Raw genomic sequence first — 18,579 nt, 5'->3', positions numbered from 1 at the left:
GAAAAATTTAATTCCCCCCCAAAAAAGGAAAAAAATTTATAACACATAATATATAATGTATGTTATATATATGTCATATTGTAATATTATAATATATAGTATATATTATGTTTATAATATATGTTATACATATGTTATATATACATATATTTATATATTATATATATTATATATATAACATTGATGTCTCTTGTGTGTGAGTGTCTCACCCCAGGGAGCCCAGTTACTGGAATAAATGTAATCTAATCTAGCTCTGTAAAGACTACACTTTTGAACTACTTCCTCACTAAATGTTAGAACAATATCTTCAAAGATGTGTGCATCTACAGCTGCCTTTGCTTCTGCTCCCCAAAGGAAACAATAAGGCTTAGTAACCATAATAGGAAAAATGAACTCTTAAATCCTAAAACTACCCCTCCCCCCCTTCTTTTTTTTTTGGTGCTCAGAGCAAAAGGAAAGTTCGACACCATGTTTAATGTCACTATTTATAGTTGTGTAATATGTATGAATGTATTGAAATAAATTTTACAACATTCATGGCTAGATGATTCGTAGCCTAGCATATAGAAGTCAGCCATAACCTGCATTAGCAGTATTTTTTGCGCTACTGCCACCTCTGTCCTTGGACTGGGCAGGAGAGATGTATCTACTCAATCCCTCTTCCTGAGGCAGAAGGCTTTATACAAATGTCATTTCTGATACTTCACCTCTTCCAGCTTTCTCTCACAGATCTTTAAAACGCAATCTGTTACAGATCATCTCTTATAATCTGAAAGTTTTTCATAAGATTTATACTAAATCCATTTTGCTACAGTATATGTCGTATTTTAAATCCTGGCTGTTGAGAAAATTGAGTGCATATCATTTCCTTCCTCCCCAAAGAAACTTTGTGCATATTCTTCGTATCTTGTAGTCATTGTCAAGCTCCCCTTTTCTAAGTGGAAGAATATCTCTTTTAGCCTCTTTCCACAGGTCATATTGCCTAGCTTGTTGACCATCTTTATTGATCTCCACTGGAGACTCTCTGTTCATTTTTTTCATGAAGAAAGGTGCCCAAAACTGCACACAGTGCTCCTTTTGAAGTTTTATGGGATTATTTTATGTATCTGAAAGCAACATTTGTGTTCATACATCCAAATATGGTGTTTGCTTTCTTACAATAGCGTGACGTTGTTGACCAGTGTTCTCCTTGTACACTGAAATAACATCTGTGTCCTTTTCTGTAAAGCTGCTGCTGTTACTCATCCATTACTTGTGCACTTTATAATTCCTCCCTTAGTGTCTCAGTGTAATGCTTTGAACTTGTCCCTAGTAATTTTAATCATTTTGTTTTCTCAATAGTTTTTTCAGTTTCACAAGTTAATTTGATCTTAACTCATAGTCTGCCTTGCACAGCAACCTACAGTGTGAGTATTATTTCCCAGGAACTTTGGCATATCCACTTGATTGTACTCTCCTAGCATTTCCTGTGTCTATGTCCTCAGAGAATCATAGAATCACAGAATCCTTAGAGTGGGAAGGGACCTCTGAAGGCCATCTAGTCCAAATCCTCTAAAATGAACAGGGACACCACATCTAGATCAGGCTGTCCAGGGCCTTATCCAGCCTCACCTTGAAAGTCTCCAGGGACAGGGCATCAATCACATCACTAGGAAACCCGTTCCAGTGCCTCACCACCCTCACTGTAAAAGACTGTTTCCTTATATCTAAACTAAATCTAACCTCCCTGAGCTTGAAACCATTTGCCCTTGTTCTGTTGCCACAGATCCTGCTAAAGAATCTGTCCCCTTGTTTTCTGTAGCTCCTCTTTAGATACTGAAAGGCCACTATCAGGTCACCTTGCAGCCTTCTCTTCTCCAGGCTGAAGAGCCCCAGCTCTCACAGCCTGTCCTCATAGGAGAGTTGTTCCATTCCATCCATCATTTTTGTGGCCCTTCTTTGGACACGCTCCAACAGGTCCATGTCTCTCCTATACTGAGGACCCCACATCTGGAGACAGTACTCCAGGTGAGGCCCCACCAGCACAGAATAGAGGGGCAAGTCCACCTCCTTCAACCTTGCTGAACATGTGGAAATATGGCTAAGATTGTGACAGGTTCCATTTTTCTTTCTGCCAAAAAACAAACCACTGGGTCTTTTTCTGAAGAGGTGTGCTCTTCCCTTGATGACTCTGCAACAGTTAGGACCTCAAAGAACCATTTGCCCTCACTGATGTCAAAGCTACGCACCACTGCTCTCCTTTATGTATTTGTGTTGGTGGAAGATTCATTTTGACAAAGTCCTAACTCACTTAGCTGAATGCTTGCTGCCATTTACCACTGTTGCTTTTCAAAAACTGCAATTCAGTATTGACTAAAAGTTTTTTCCACTATTATAACTAGTTATCACCAACAGTGCTGAACAATGGTTTTGTTATTTGCTGACATACATCTCCAATGGTACTGCCTCAATTAAAGTTCTAATGTCATACACAGTACTAAATGAAAGTGGATTGAATTTCAGAGAAGCTACGTAAAGACCTTGTAGACTTATTTCAGACCAGCTCAAAATAAAACAAAAGAGGAAATATTTGTTGGAAGAAAATTGGGTGTGATTCACAGTATGATGCTTTTACTCAGCTGAGGCCTAACGCATATATAAGAAAATTATGTATTTATGTTTCAGGAGGTATAATAAATAGGTGAATTATTATTCCAGTACTAACAATAGGATTTTAAAGAGGTCATATATATAGTCACACAAATGAATATATACTTATCTGCTGGATGCCCATTATAAAGTATTCTCACTATAAACAAGAAAGTTTAAGAACGACAAATGTTTGAGTAGTCACATACTAAGTGCTCAGCATTCCTTTGCAAAATTTCAGAAAACTCAGAACATTTTAGAATTAAAAATTTATGAAATTCAGTCAGTATTTTAAAAGAAGCCAAATGTCTATTTTATTTTGAGATTAATGCACATCCCTGCCCACGGCAGAGGGATTGGAACAAAATCATCTTTAAGGTCCCTTCCAACCTAAGCCATTCTATGATTCTATGATTTATAGAAACTACAACTGTGGGAATATGTATCTTATATAAAACATTGTCTACCCAAGAAACAGTACCGAATGTTTCCCAATTGAATAAAGAAGTATGGATATGAAATGTAAATCCAGCAATCACTGGGGCCATATAATCATGCTTGGTGATAAATTTTCACTATATCATAAAAACTAACCATGAAAACTAATAAAAATTGTCACATTTGATAAAGCCTGCCATCTTAGTTTCTAAAGACAAAAATCTTTGTTTCTAAAGACAAAAATCCATGTCTAGCATGAAGAATCCCTAGATAGAGTGCTCCTAACTGCCTTTTGACCATAACGCTTCAGTTTTGAAACATTTTCCACATTTGCCCTACCTCTCCAGGGTTATTCTATTTTATTGATGTAGCTGTCACCTGACTACAAAGACCTTTCCATCAGGTGAAATTGAAAATGAAATCAAAGCATAATTTTTTAAAGAAAGACATACGTTTGTTTTGTTAAACCTAATATTTTTGCATGGTAACAAACTATAGCATACTATAGCCAAAATGAAGAAGATAGATTGCTAGTGTTTGTTCAGAAGCTACACAAAAGAGAGAAGTAACAACAAAACTAAGACAGCTGAATAAAATAGGGTTTAGTGTTTCTCAGCATTCTCCCCTAAAGAAAACTCTATTAATCAAAATTTTATGTGTCAAAAATGCAAGGCAAATAGAGATCAAAACTGAACGTGTGAGTATTAAAAATCGTTTTAAACATCAAATGACAATCACATGATTATGGAACCTTATATTGGTACTCTATTCTAAGAAAAGTAGTCTAACTTATATATGAGAAAGAAAACTGCAACAGAAATACAAGAGTTAAAAAAAAAAAAAACCCACCTAAGTTATTTGGAAGCTTACATACCAAGTTACACGTATTTCAAATGCATCAACTTAGTATATCAATAGATAAATAAATAAATATTAAAAGGAAGACTTTTGAATCACTTTGAAGTGTAAAGGGCATTTTAATTTGTCCCTTAAAAAAAATTTAGTCCTTACACTTAAAACAGAAATAACAGGAAAATAACTGAACCTCTAGACATATGTCCCTCTCTTATCCAGTTGGAATGTGGAATATTGATATCTGACTTAACTGCACTATATATGAATTGGATACCAAAATACTACAGTTGAACTTGCAAATAGACTCCATGCAAATGTAATTTTAATAATTCAACTTTTAAATCTCTTTTGTGTATTTTCACTTACAGCAGATGATTGAAATTAATAATCTAGTACAAAAATACCCTTAACTGAAGGAAGAATCCATGGCCTCACTCTTGAGGAATTAATTTTATTTGTATACTCAATGTTCAAATTTCCAAACTGCAATAGAACTTTGAAGGTGGAGGTCGGATTCCTTCTTTAGACTCTTACTCCATTCCTCCTCTTGAAATCATTAAATTCTATCAGAGAACCATGCATTAAAAACTCAGGAAACTTCACATTTAAATTTATCACGCTATTCTAACTCTGTCCCTTTTTGCATATGGAGTGTGAGTCAGTCTTAATTTCACCATCACGCATTTCAACTGCAGTATGTTGGATTTATTTTTTGTAACCATAATTATTTAGGTGGAGAAACTTGAACAAATTATTTTCCTTTCTAGGCCAGTAAATTTATATGCAATGCTAACCATGACAGATGCTAAATTATAAATTTAAGACAAGCAGAAGATAGATGGGGCATGAAATACGACACAAAAGAAAAAAAAATGTTGTCTGTTATTGTGAAGAAATAAGTTGTGGCTTATCTGTACAGCAGCTTTAAAAATATCTGATAGCCAAATTCTAGTATTTAGTATTTATGTATTTATATTTATATCTACTATTTACTATAATCAACAGCGCAAGTTATAAGAACTAATCCCCAGACACAGAAATATCCAAAGGGAATTTAATGCTAAAAATAAATGTATCATAGGAGCATGTTCACCCTATAAACTGTACACTGCATTACAAACATTGAGTCATGTTTATCTTTTTCCATTTAGCAGTAAAGCTCAGCTTCCTCTCTATTTTGAGATTCTTCCCCATTTTACATATCAGATTTATCTGAACCACAAACACTGTTTCATAATAAATTGGTCAGAATTGTCACAGAATTGGGGGCAGTAAAGGGCAGGATTCAATTTATTATATAGAATGTAGAATATATACCTATTAGTTTAATTTAGATCAAAAAAAGCTTACAGAATTCCCAACTTGTAATGAACACAGAGTTCACCTGCCTACATTCCTGCAATGCAGAAACTGGGGGCAGTCCAGTGAAACAAATAGAAGATCAGATTCAAAGAAATTTAATAAATCTTACAGGAAGTTGGTGAGCTTGTGAAACTTCCTACAACATGAGGCTCTGGAGGCACAAATTAACATGATTATGTATACTAAGTATTCCAAACAGCGATTCAAAAGTTGAATGTGCACAGGCATTCTCATCTCTGTCACACGTGCACTCCCCCATCTCCAGTAGTTCATCTGACTTCTACTGTTCAGGCAAATATTTTCTTCTGCTTTGAGTTGGATTTGGAGATAGGAAATGGCTTAACAATAAAAAAAACAACTGCCAGCTTGAGAAGCCAAGAAAATAGCAACTCTGTAACTATTCTAAGATTTTGCAATCTTATTTGCAATAAAATAAAGAAAGAATAACGGTTGGGAACTGTACCATATGATGGCCAGCTGGAGAAGAGTCATCTAGATAGCTTGCTGGAAAACAGCTTCCAACAACAGTGTTGTATTTAATTTAAAGATAGCTATTCAAGTCACACCCTAGAGAATTATTGCAATAACATTGATGAAGCTTTCTTTTGGGAAAATCCTTACTCTATCCATAAATATATTACACCAGGTGACCAACATCTGTAAGTGGCACAAATGAGTAATTGCAGAAGGTGTCAACTGTTGCTCTTGGCATTACCAACATGAACGGAATGTAACCTAGTTTCACTCCTACTGTTTTGTAGTATGCTCACAGCATTGATTGGTGCTCTCTGAGTTACCTGATATGCTTCAGTATTCATGTAATTTCTGGCATAATTATTCATTTCTGATTGGTTTTGAATTAGTATTACTACCATTTAGCTCAAAAATGCATCTGTTATTTTTGGGCAAATCTTTTAGATAGTTTGTCCTTCCCATAAGTAAATTTTGAAATTTTCAGAAAGGAAAAACACTCCACTCCCCACACTTCATTATACTGTTTTCTCAAGACCGATATGAAGTATTTATTAGTATATTTTTAGCTTGCTCTCCCAGTAGGTGGAGTTCTGGCTATCAACCTTGTCTATCTGAGAAAAGAATTGAAACCAGGCCTCTCACTTCTTGAGTGTTTTAATCAATAATCTGTTCTATAGAAGGTAGGTACTGTTTTTTTCTATTTCAACAGAAAAACAAGTAGGCAGGCTATCTTTCTGAAAACTCATTTTTTCTCAATTATAAAAGAAGTTTCCAGACTGTGTCTGGATGAAAATAAATGCATTCTTATATGTCAGAGTTAGGCCCAAGAGGGCTTGGGGATGTAAATTCATGCCTTGTTTTGCTAAGCTGTATCTTCACTAAGAAGCTTTTATCTTACGAATTTTATTCTGAGCCATTAAGTTTTCCTGCACTTTAGGAAGGGAGATCAGGCACTGATTATGAAAGTTCCCCTATGGCGGTAGAGCTGGCCATCAGCCCCAGAGTACCAGCTATTTCTTCTAGCAGCCTGAGCTTGTACAGTGTGCCAGAAGGGGCTTCTGTGGAAGAAGTTACCATGCACAACACTGTTACTGCTTTCCTTCCTAGGTCTTCAAAGGGAAATTACTCACAGTATAAAGAAATTCCTCCACTGCAGGGTTCAAAATCAAGAACCAGTTTTTAAAGCTTCTGTTTTCTACACAAAGGTAAAACAACACTTTTTCCCCAACAACGTAACAACACTGTCCTCCACAGAAAATCTCTGTTTGCCGAATATTCTGTTCTCCTGTGTTATATACTTAACATTTTCTTAGTTCACTAGAAACTGATATTCTGTGTTGTGTAATCGCATAACTACAAATCTTTTTCATTACATTTGATTTTCTTTATGTAAATATAGTTAAGAATTGAGACTTACATAGCAAAATACAAAAAGGAATGTATACAAATAGATTGATAGAACATACTCTGTTCCACATAAAAGACCCCTCATTGGTTATTCAGTGGATGAAAGAGAAGAAAGGAGAACTTGGAAAAGTATAGTGAAAAATGCTGCACTGTTTTGTAAAATTAACTATTTCAAGCTGTTTAACCTTAGCTGGGAAAACTCTGTGTTGGAGTGGAGTTCTTAAGGAAAGGAATCTGCTACAAATTAAATTGTCTGGTGCTTCTAAAAAGAAAAATTTGAGAATGCTTATAAAGTGGAGCCACTTTCTTTCTCCTTTTATTGATTTGAAAATGTGCCACATTTCAAATGGTTATTCCCATGTGTCATCAACAGAGGACCACACAAAGCCTTTACATTTTTAGCTAACTTTCAGTTCTTCAAATGTTCAGTAGTCCTCTGCACTCATACATTCATGATCTGTTCTATTTGGCTCTCAAACACAAGTATTAAGTAGGACAAAAAGAAATGTTCCCTTGCTTCTTTGAAAACACAAATAGAGAGGAAAAAAAGACCCTACAGTTCCAAGGTGCATTTATTAAAAGATACTGGGGAGAAAGATAAGGATTTCTCTCCTTTTGACTAAAACAAATTCCATTGTTATAAACCCTGCTACAATTACTGAGGCCACAGGATTCAGATTTAACTACTCTTAACAAGTGGTATAACTCTGCAGAAGTAAAATATTCAAGTAAATATATTTGAACAGAGGTCAGCGGCTGACATGGTAATAGAATCTTAATGTTTAAGTAATAACAGAAGTAAGCTAGGTCTTATTTCTGGACCATTACTGATGTGGAAATAGACACACAATAACTAGGTAGTTAAGAATTAGAATTTGGAAAACACAATTAAAACTAACAAGTTATATTTACACAATTAAAACAAACAAGTTATACTTCACTATATTTTTTGTGTCCAATAAATGTCTATATTGCATACCCAAACCAGCTCAGAACCCAGACCAAGAATAACATTTGCTTATGCTTTCTGTTTTTGCACTAGGACATACAAAGAATTGCCAGTAAATTCATCAAAAGCTACTTCATCTTTCTGCCTATCTTTCTTCTTGTTTTTCTCAGATTTTCCATTTTGCTTGCATTCTGGGATAACAATGTAAAATATATTTTGTACTTGAGAACTGTTGTGCATGGGAAACCTCTTAACACACAGAAAAAATTATTGGTTGGCAATTCCCAAAGAGAATGCAAGTTGATTTGTTTAAGAATGCTCCTCTTTTACCTAATGCATGTTTCAGGATTGTACTGGCTTTTCAGTTCTAAATGTTGTTCGTAATAAGAATATAAACAAAGTTGTATCCAGTTTATTAGTTCAGAGTCAAAGAATTTAGCAACAGCAATGTTAAAGACTTGTGATCTGATACATTCTGTCTTCTGGAAGTGAATTTGTTAGGATTGCTTTCTCTCTGCTGTGGAGTGAGAAACTGATAGCTCAAAACATTTTTCATGTGGCCTAGCAGAAATTAAGCAACATATAGACAATATAGAAAAAAAAAGTGCCACTGTGAAATTTAGGCTACATCACAGCAAATGAAGCACTGCTCAATACTGAGAATACACATCCTTGTTATCCAGATACCCTTAGAAAATTATCCCTTTGCTTCAAGATAAAAGAAACTTTTCCAAAATAAAATTCAAATATAAAGCTGTCTTCCACACACTTTCCAGGAACTCAATATTATTCTTATGCTATTCCCAGGTCAGGTATTGCTCTTTAAACCTTCCCACATAAATGTATTTTAATATATTTATGATTTTGTGGTTGTTATTTTTTGTTTTTTTGTTTGTTATAATGTGTTGACATATAATACCATATATGATACATATGAAAGAAGCATATCCCCTGGCTGAATTCAGCTGTCAGCTCCCTACTTCATTCACAGAAATCTGATTTGAATTGTCTTCTATAAAGCCTGAACAGTGACGGCAACAAATGTTATATTTTTCATGAGATAATTTTTGAACATTTGGGGGAACATGACGCAGGACTGTACTTCATGTCTCACTTTCAACTGACTTTGCATCATACAGAAAGCTACACTTAAAACACACAAGGAGAGGAAGATCACTAAATATTGTAATAGGAGCATAGTCATCTACCTGGCTTTTTGTTTCTTAAATAAAAATATAGGAAGTACAGATGCTAAAGAAAATAGGCACTGGATATTTTGAGACAGTATTTGAACAGGAAATATTATGATATAAACATTGAAAAATGACTGTGAGCAAATTTCTCAGATGCATATGTTTTCAGAGAGAACACTTATATACTTCAAGCTTTTCTTCCCAAATCCCATGTGTTGGCTTGAAGAACATCTCACTGCTTTGCCCTCCTCCTCTGTATGACAATCCTTCTGTGCCATGACACCAGTCCTGCATTTATGCGACCATCTGCAGTTCTGCCTGCAGGAGAAGTGCCCTTTGACACTATGGGACAGACAGGAGATTTGTAGGTCTCTGTCTTCATGGACTTGAAGCTGGTTTTTACAGTTGGTTTACTGTAGGGCTAGACTTAATTGAAATAAATAAATAAATAAATAAAAAGTCTCTCAATTCCTGTGCATTAATGGCGCTTAGTCTTAGGTCCTTGATCCATACTCTCCTCCCATCTGCTGCATGCTGCATCATTTACTTGTAGTTTAGGTTTAAAGCATTCTAGCTTTGTCTTTTCTCAACAACACAACACATTCAATAGCAAACTTTAATGTCCTCTACTAACGTGAGGGGAGAAGTAACTCAGAAAAATGTACTTACCATTTTTATAACTTAAATATTCTGCATTCAGTTTTAAGGTTCATTTGGCTAGTGGTTCACAGCCGAACATTATGAAAAAGCATGAGGTTCTTTTCAGACTTTCAAAATACTCTTTATAACTCAATCATTTTAAAAAATCATCAGAAATGCCAAACCATGGAAGCCAGGAATGCCATACCAAATCTGTGGTCTTGCAAACTTCATATAAGTTATTTGTAAATGGACAGAAATGTACATTCGTAAACCCATAAAATCTACTCAAAATACTAACTACCACAAATCCACTGAACAGCATTTTCCACACTTCTTTATCCTGAATCACTTCTATTGTTGTTTTCTGAGGAGGTCACATGTAACTATGACCTCAGGCTTCAGTGTAAAACTGACATTTTAATACAGTCTGAATGTGGTAGATTAACTATACAAGAAATGTAAAAGGCTGAAAACACTCCAAAAACAACATTTGCTTGAATTGTTTAACAATCTATTAGTCAATGTTTTAACCTTTTATTAAGACTACCAAAGAAAAATGTTGTATCAATAAATGCTCTCTCCCTAGCAGGCAGCCTTTTCCTCTTACTGTCACATTAAGAAGTTTATTGTAACAATACATATTTGGCAACTAGTTTCTAGATGCTAAACTTTGATAAAAGATTAGATACAAGAAATAATGAACTACTTTTCTGGAAGAAACTGAAACCTGAAGTCTATTTTTTAAAAAGCTATCATTAAAATAGAATTGAAAGTAATAGAAAATCAAAACATTTCAAGGTGCTGTTAATATATTTTAATTTTTTTGTTAAGTCTGCTAGATGAATCCATGCTTTGTCAAATTTGTCAGTTAAGGGAACAGAGAATTTGTTGGCATTACAATAAATTACAAGCATCCCACAAAAAAGCAACAGAAAGCAGAGCTTGCATGGGAATATATTCTTATTCATGCATAGCATTCAAACCCCTAACATTTATCAAAGAGTAGTATCGTAGAATTTTTTTAGTTGGAAGGGACCTTTAAGACCATCAAGTTCCAAGCCCCCTGCTGTAAGCAGGGACACCTCCCATTAGGGCAGGTAACTCAAAGTCCCTTCCAGCCTGGCCTTGAGTGCTTCCAGGGAGGGGGCATCCACAACCTCGCTGGGCAACATGTTCCAGTGTCTCACCTCCCTCACAGTAAAGAATTTCTTCCTAGTATCTAGTCTAAATGTACCCTCTTCCAGTTTAACCCATTTCCCCTCATTCTGTCACTGCCTGCCCTTATGAAAAGTCCCTCCCCAGCTTTCCTGTAGGCCCCCTTCAAGTACTGGAAGGCCACTATAAAGTCCCCCCAGAGCTTTCTCTTCTCTAGGCTAAAGAGCCCCAGCTCTCTCAGCCTGTCCCTGTCGGGGAGGTGCTCCAGCCCTCTGATCATCTTTGTGCCCCTCCTCTGGACCAACTCCAACAGCTTCATGTCCTTCTTGTGTTGGAGGCCCCAGAACTGGATGCAGTACTCCAGGTGAGTTCTCAAGTGAGCAAGGTAGAGGGGCAGAATCACCTCCCTTGACCTGCTGGTCATGCTTCTCTTGATGCAACCCAGGATACAGCTGGCATTCTGGGCTGCAAGCACGCTGCTGACCCATGTTCAGTCTTTCATCAGCCGACACTCCCAAATTCTTCTCCCTAGGGCTACTCACAAGACATTCTCCACCCAACCTCTATTTGTGCTTGGGATTGCCCCGACTCAGGTGTAGGACCTTCCTTGAGTTTGTTTGATTGTTTTTTGATTTTTAAAAAATTTAAATTACTATATTTTTTCTGAGAAAATAATGGTACAGCTATCTTTAAAATTACCAAATACAGGTAACTCAAGTAGAGAACAGAAAAAAAAATAATAGAAATTAAGAAAGAGCTGCACACCAAAACAAAAGTTACATAAACCTGTATTTTCATCTTGAATTTACTAGTGTAAGTCAGTCATAAAATAACTTCTATGTTAGACACATAAGATGTGGGGGGAGATTTAACAACAAAGAGCCCAACAGACTCTGGTAGATCTTATCTCTATGAGGCCTCCGGAGTCTGGAGACAGGGCTAAGGTGTAAACAGAATAGTCTTTAGTACGCACAGCTAATGTGGTCACTTCTGGGATAGTTAAGCAACCCTTTGTTTGTTATCTACGTTGTTGTGAAGAACTTACGGATAATTAACCGTGAGTGGATTTACTGCTTACGAGTGAAGGATATATAAGGTGTGAGTAAAACACAATAGAAAGAACTTGCTATTAAGAGAACTTGCTATTCTGAAAGCTTGCTATTCTGATGCCACACTGACTGGGGGAATTCTGTAACGGGACCAAGCGCCGACAATAAGATTCATTTTGAAACACATACCCATGCTGCTCTGTGTGTAAGCATCACATATGGTATGTATGATACATAGTATACATAAAAGATATACAGGAGTGCTAATCCAAAAGTAATGCCTCCTATTTTATTATGTTGGCCCCTGATGTCAGAGGTGGATGCTGGTGGTATGGCAGTAGAGGCTGAGCCTTCCCACCAATATTCCCTTACATTTTGTTGCTGTGCAACAAATGGCAGCAGAGGAGTAGTATGACAGAATGGCATCTAGTATGGAAGTGTGTATGATGCAAAGGTGTGACGCTGAATTTCTCCTTATGGAAACAACTGCACCCAATGACATTCACTGACACTTGATGAACATTTATGGAGACCAAACAGTGCATGTGAACACAGTGAGGTGGTGGGTGGTGAGTTTCAGCAATGGCAAAAGCAATGTGGAAGACAAGCCGTGCTCCAGACAGCCACGCAGATTTTTAGGAGTGTAGCATGCAGGCTCTTGTTCATCACTGGTGAAAATGCATAGCTAATGGTGATGACTATGTTGAAAAATAATGTTCTGTAGCCAAGAATTTGCTCTATCAAACAGTGCTATTGTGCTTTGTATCTGTTGTAATTTCCATGAAAATAAGTAGGAAGCATTAATTTCGGAGCAACCTACGCATATAGTATAGGAAACATGTCATTAAATATTATGTTATATTTTTCTTAGTTACTTAATTAGCACAAGAAGGAGGGCTTTCAGTCAGCTATTTTTTGTTATATCAGAATTAGTATTAATAACTCCTGGAAATATAAAAGCTGCTAAAAGGTCTACTTGCAGTGATGATGAAAAGTACTATGAACTCCAAGACATTATTAAACTTGGAAAAAATCAAATGCACTGAATAAAGCAAAATTTCCACCTGTGCAACACCCCTGATCATTAGGCTGTCATCAACCTTGTAAAAATAGGGTGACCAACACCATTCTAGATAGACCTTTTCCAGCCTTAAAATTAACCCTTACTAAAATAACATAATACGAATCAAGAAACATTTCTGAAGGAACAAAATCTTTTACAGTAATGCTTTGCTTCTGGCACATTGTCTAGTTTGTGTTTCAAGCATCATTAAAGACCTGAGAAATGCTGAGGTAAATATTTCTGTAGGCTCTTCTTCAGCATTACAATTGTTCAGCTAAGATTTTGGCCACAAATGAAACAAAACCAAAACATTTCTGATTAATACTTAGGGAAAACTATTCTACTCTGCTACACTTAGCTGTATTTACATTAGTAAGTAAGGCACCAAATAGAATCTGCTAGGGAACTGAAATCTGTACTGCACGTATGTCTAGTTTTTACCTCTGGCTGGATCCAGTCTAGACTCCTGGACTAAAGGTCTATTCATGGCTAGGAAGCACCTTCTTGTTTCATTTCATAGACATGAATCCATTTGCCTTCTTGGCACTTCTATACAATGCTAATTCTATACTAAAATGTTTTAAAAGCAGGGCAGTTCATATTGCATTTCTCAACTAAAATGCTCATACAGAAACACTTTTTCTTACAGGCAGAGGATCGCACAAATCTGCAAGGCATGGAACTGGTTATATCTGCAGTATTATTGACTGCATTACAGGTTAGCATGTTCATTAGGCCTCCAAAAAATGAAGCTCGATTTTCTAAGAATTATCATTCTTAAGCACTTGTTGATGAGCAGATAATTTTTATATCTGGTTACATAGGTCAGTTCCATGTGCACTAGTTAGGTTGCTGTCATAAGATGTACAGGGAATTGTAGTTAAGTCAGACACCAACAAGCTTTAGATTCACTGACTTTATGTAATAGGCAAGCAAAGTTGCAGAAGGGGAAAGAAAAATCAGATATGAAACATTGTTCCTTCTCCTAGACTTTCATGTCTCCTTGAAATGACATGGTAATGCACCATGAACATTAACAAAAGTGTTTAATAGTTTTTCTGATGGTGGCTGATGATTTCTTGTTCCAGGTAATTTCAGTAACCAAGGAGACAGTGAAGAATCCAGAGCACTTATCAGCTAGTAACATGGTGACAAGATGGTGTCTCCAATACTTTTATTTGTGCAATGGGAAACAAATGGCTAAACTTAACCCATCAAGCTACAATGTACTTCTATGAGCAAGCAAAAACTATGAAGGGAAGAGTATGGAAGCCTAGGAAACAACTGCATGCAAAGAAGGACAGGAAACGGTCCTATAGTAAGAGATAGTGATCAATCCATTAGTTTCGGCAAAGTTTTGGATCGCTTGATGAACTGAAGACAAAATCCATGATTTTCATAGAATGAGTACTTCCCACCTACAAATGCAAGAGAAATTAGAGAAGTTATCCCCAGTCTCATGAGATTCATTGCCAACAAAAGAGCCATGAAATTACAGAAAGAAATCTGTGGCTCTTAGGGCCTAGGTAGGAGAAAAGATAAGCCTACAAGCATTTCATGTGCAGAAGCTTCTATTTTAACCTGGTTCACATCATGAAAGATATGAGCATAGTGGTTTCAATCAAATGCTCTTATCAGTGAGGTACCACAGAGACCTCAGAGGCACAGGCCAAGAATGAAAACACTAAGGTTCCCAACAGAGTAAACAGAAAGTTTTTATAAAGCTATCCGGGGAAACTTACTGTTTTTGTATTGTGCTTTTTTATGTTGCTTTCAGATATGGGAATACACTTGATGCCTGCTGATTCAATGTTGAATGTGTGCTCAGCCACACAAGTCACATTGTATTTCTATGGGCAACAACCAATATAACTATTTTGGAAGTGTGTCAGAAAAAAAAAAGTCATAGAATTCTGATTCTACAAATGACATCCTACAAAACAAAGTAATTTGATTCTGTAACTTCAATCACAGTTTTTGCAGGCACAGTATTTTACCCATCAGATCAGAAGGGAAGGGCACAAGGAATTTTCTAAATTTGGAAGAGGTTTTCCTAAGGTTTTCTTTTTTAAATCTATGTGGTTTTTTCTACAGTATTTTTCTTGCCTGCCGTCATTTAGTAAAACTGCTGATAGAAGTAAGAATCTCTCTGAACTGCTTCTAAGAATTTTATTTAATGGCAGAAAGGGTGATACGAAAAGACACTGCTCAATACTGTAGAATTCTGTCAAGAGAAAATGAATGTACATCTCAATTAACAAAAAGAGTTAAAAAGAGTCAAACAAAAAAGGAGGCTCTTTTTTTTTTTTTTCCCATAACCTAAATAAAACATATACTGATGTAATAATGCTACATCAAACACTGTGATGAATTTACACCGGCAAAGGCCTAGTCATATGATGACAGCACTCCTTCAGTGAATAAGTACACAGTGCATTGTCCCTTCTAGAGCTCAGCTTCAAAGCCCTTGAAAGTCTCCTTTGAGTTTTGAAACTTCCAGATCAAAACTTTGGAACTCACTTATACTTATAGGATCAGATTAAGCAGTCAGTAAGATAGCCATGATTTAAAGGATAAATCACTTCAGAACAATGTCTATGAACATTCTCTATGGCATTACACTTGAAATTAAGTTTAGAAAGTAATACCACACAGGCTCAGATTTTGTTTCAGGAAAACTGAGGAAAAAATAACATTTTATTTTATTTTTAACCATCCCAATGAAATTTATCTTTCAATTTTGCAAGTTTGTTTAGCAAATAATTTCCGGCATAGGCTAAATCCAGTGTCTCAGTGGTTCATACCTATACCAATCTATACATGGGCTAAGATATAATGCTTTTTTTGTTTGTTTGTTTGCTGCTTAGGACAATAAAGATTTGAGTGTTTTATAAAAATCTAAATCTACAGAATAAACTTTCCACCATCAAACAAACAAACAAATGCCCTCTGGACCAAGCCTGTGGTTTGTTGTGCATGTAAACTTGATTAAAGCGTGTCTTGTCCAATCCTGCCATATGCATGGTTGAAAAGTAACAGTACTAAGTACAGTACAGTAACTATGTTCACACAGAACAATGGAAGCATAAGAAATATTATACATTTTAACTTCAATATTTATAGACTTCTTAAACATAGGAAAGCAATAACCAACTCATTGTGCTATCCAGACTCAGAAGCACTTATCATATAAGAAGGAGTAAGTGCTTGTTTCTCCTGATTGACATAATAAAAGATTCAAGTTCAAGGCAGCTAGAGAACTGTGATCTTAAGACTTACATTTTACAGTCTCAGCACAGTTCTAAGTAACTTGTTATTAGGAAGTTTGTAGCAGAGTTGAGAAGCACAGCCACAGCTCCAATCACAACCTTGTCTTTTTTTTCTTCCCTAATGTGTATGTTGTGATCATCTACATACTTGTGCAAAAATAGACAGCAGCTGCAATGTGTAAAGTACTTTTGCAGCCCCAGAATGCAAATTATGAGGTGATTTGGCTAATTCTTGACACATCATTTCTCTTTCATACCTAGCAATATCACAACTAGCAGTGTTTTTTCTTCTATAAATGCAGTCAGCAGTGTTAATGGGCACTGACTGGCTAGAAATAGCAACTGCCTAGCATGAATACTGTACTGAGAATTTATTATGTAGACTTCATATTATGTTAATTTCAAAGGCCTTCTAGATCTAACTCTTGTTATATCTAACTGTACACAGAATTACAGAAGCAGTGGAAAATGGTGTTTAGGAAGGCATTTCAAGAGTCTCCTCTGGACATATATGTAGATGGCTATGACAATTTTCTCAGCAAAACTATTTTTAAGGTCTAAGCTATCAACTTCAGCAGAGTTTTCTGAGTTTGAGTTAGTTTTGCATCATTTACAAAACTTTGTGGGAGAAAGATTTGGTCTGGGTGGGGTTGGGCAAAGGAAGGGCAGGTCTAGAGAGACCTTGGAGGAGGTTATTTTAACCAATTAAACTTATAAACTACAATATTATTTATTTCCAGCTAAGAATTTTGTTTCTTCTGTCACTCAGGCTGAAACCAGCAAATTGAGTACACTTCTCTATCAGTAATAAGATTAAAATGTTTTTTATATGCCTCTAAAAATGTGTTCAAAAGTTTTGTTTAACTTCTCAATACTGAGAAGCACTGCTATATGAAAAAAAAAAACAACTATGTTTGTGATTTGCTTCCTGTTGAATAAAAACAAAACTTGGAAGTGTTGAAAGCTGATCGATGAAAAGGGTATGTACAGTTTGTTTCCACATAAATATGACAAGGATTTACAGAGGCTTTGGCTTTTGATTTGACCAACAGAAGTACCGAAAACAGATAATGTTGTTGCACTAGTTTTAAGGGCTTTTCTTTTCCTTCATATATTTCGATTGCATTAATAACCCTAATCAAAGATACTGGCCTTCCTATACAAAGCTTGCTTTACATACTTCCTTAGTCACAATTATAATAGTGTGTATACTGCATAAGAATGATCAGTCCAGCCTATCCATCTCCTTCTGTAGAGCATTTCTACTCTTAAGCAGATTAATGTTTCTCCCCCAGCTTGGTGTCACCTGTGAACTTACTGAAGGTGTGCTCAATCTCCTGGTCCAGATCATCTGTAAAGATTTTAAACAGGATTGGTCTCTGCACTGACCCCAAGGGAACACCACTCATGACTGCTTGCCTGCTGGATTTAACTCCATTCACCACCACTCTTTGGGCCTGGCTGTCCACTTTTTTACCCAGCAATTAGTACACCTGTCTAACCCATGAGCTTCCAGCTTCTCCAGGAAAATGCTATGGGAGACAATGTCAAATGTTTTACAAAAGTCTAGGTAGACTACGTCCCCAGCCTTTCCCTCATCCACTAGTTTGGTCACTTGGTCATAGAAGGAGATCAGGTTGGTCAAGCAGAATCTGACTTTCATGAATCCATGTTGGATAAGCCTCATCTTCTGTTGTCCCATGTATGCCGTGTGATTGCAATCAAGATAATCTGGTCCATAACCTCCCCTGATACCACAGTCATGCTGACAGACCTGTAGTTCCCCGGATCCTTCTTGTAGATGGGAGTCACATTAGCAAATCTCATCTAGAACCTCTGCATCTAGTCCTGACTGCTGATAAATGAAGGCAAGTGGCTTTGCAAATCACTTCTACCAGGTTCTTCAGTATCCTCTCATGGGTCTCATCCAGCCACATAGACTTGCAATAGTCTAGATGGAGATGCAGGTATTGTTTCCTCCTATATTATGGGGGGGTTTACTCTACTTCCATCCTTGTCTTCCAGCTCAAGGTGCTGAGTTCCCTGAGGATATCGGATGTAACTCTTAAATTTAGAAGAAAAGAAGGCAAGTGTG

Source organism: Numida meleagris, unplaced genomic scaffold (assembly GCF_002078875.1).
Source record: "Numida meleagris isolate 19003 breed g44 Domestic line unplaced genomic scaffold, NumMel1.0 unplaced_Scaffold208, whole genome shotgun sequence".
NCBI lineage: Eukaryota > Metazoa > Chordata > Aves > Galliformes > Numididae > Numida > Numida meleagris.
Note: the sequence above shows the minus strand (reverse complement) of the source record.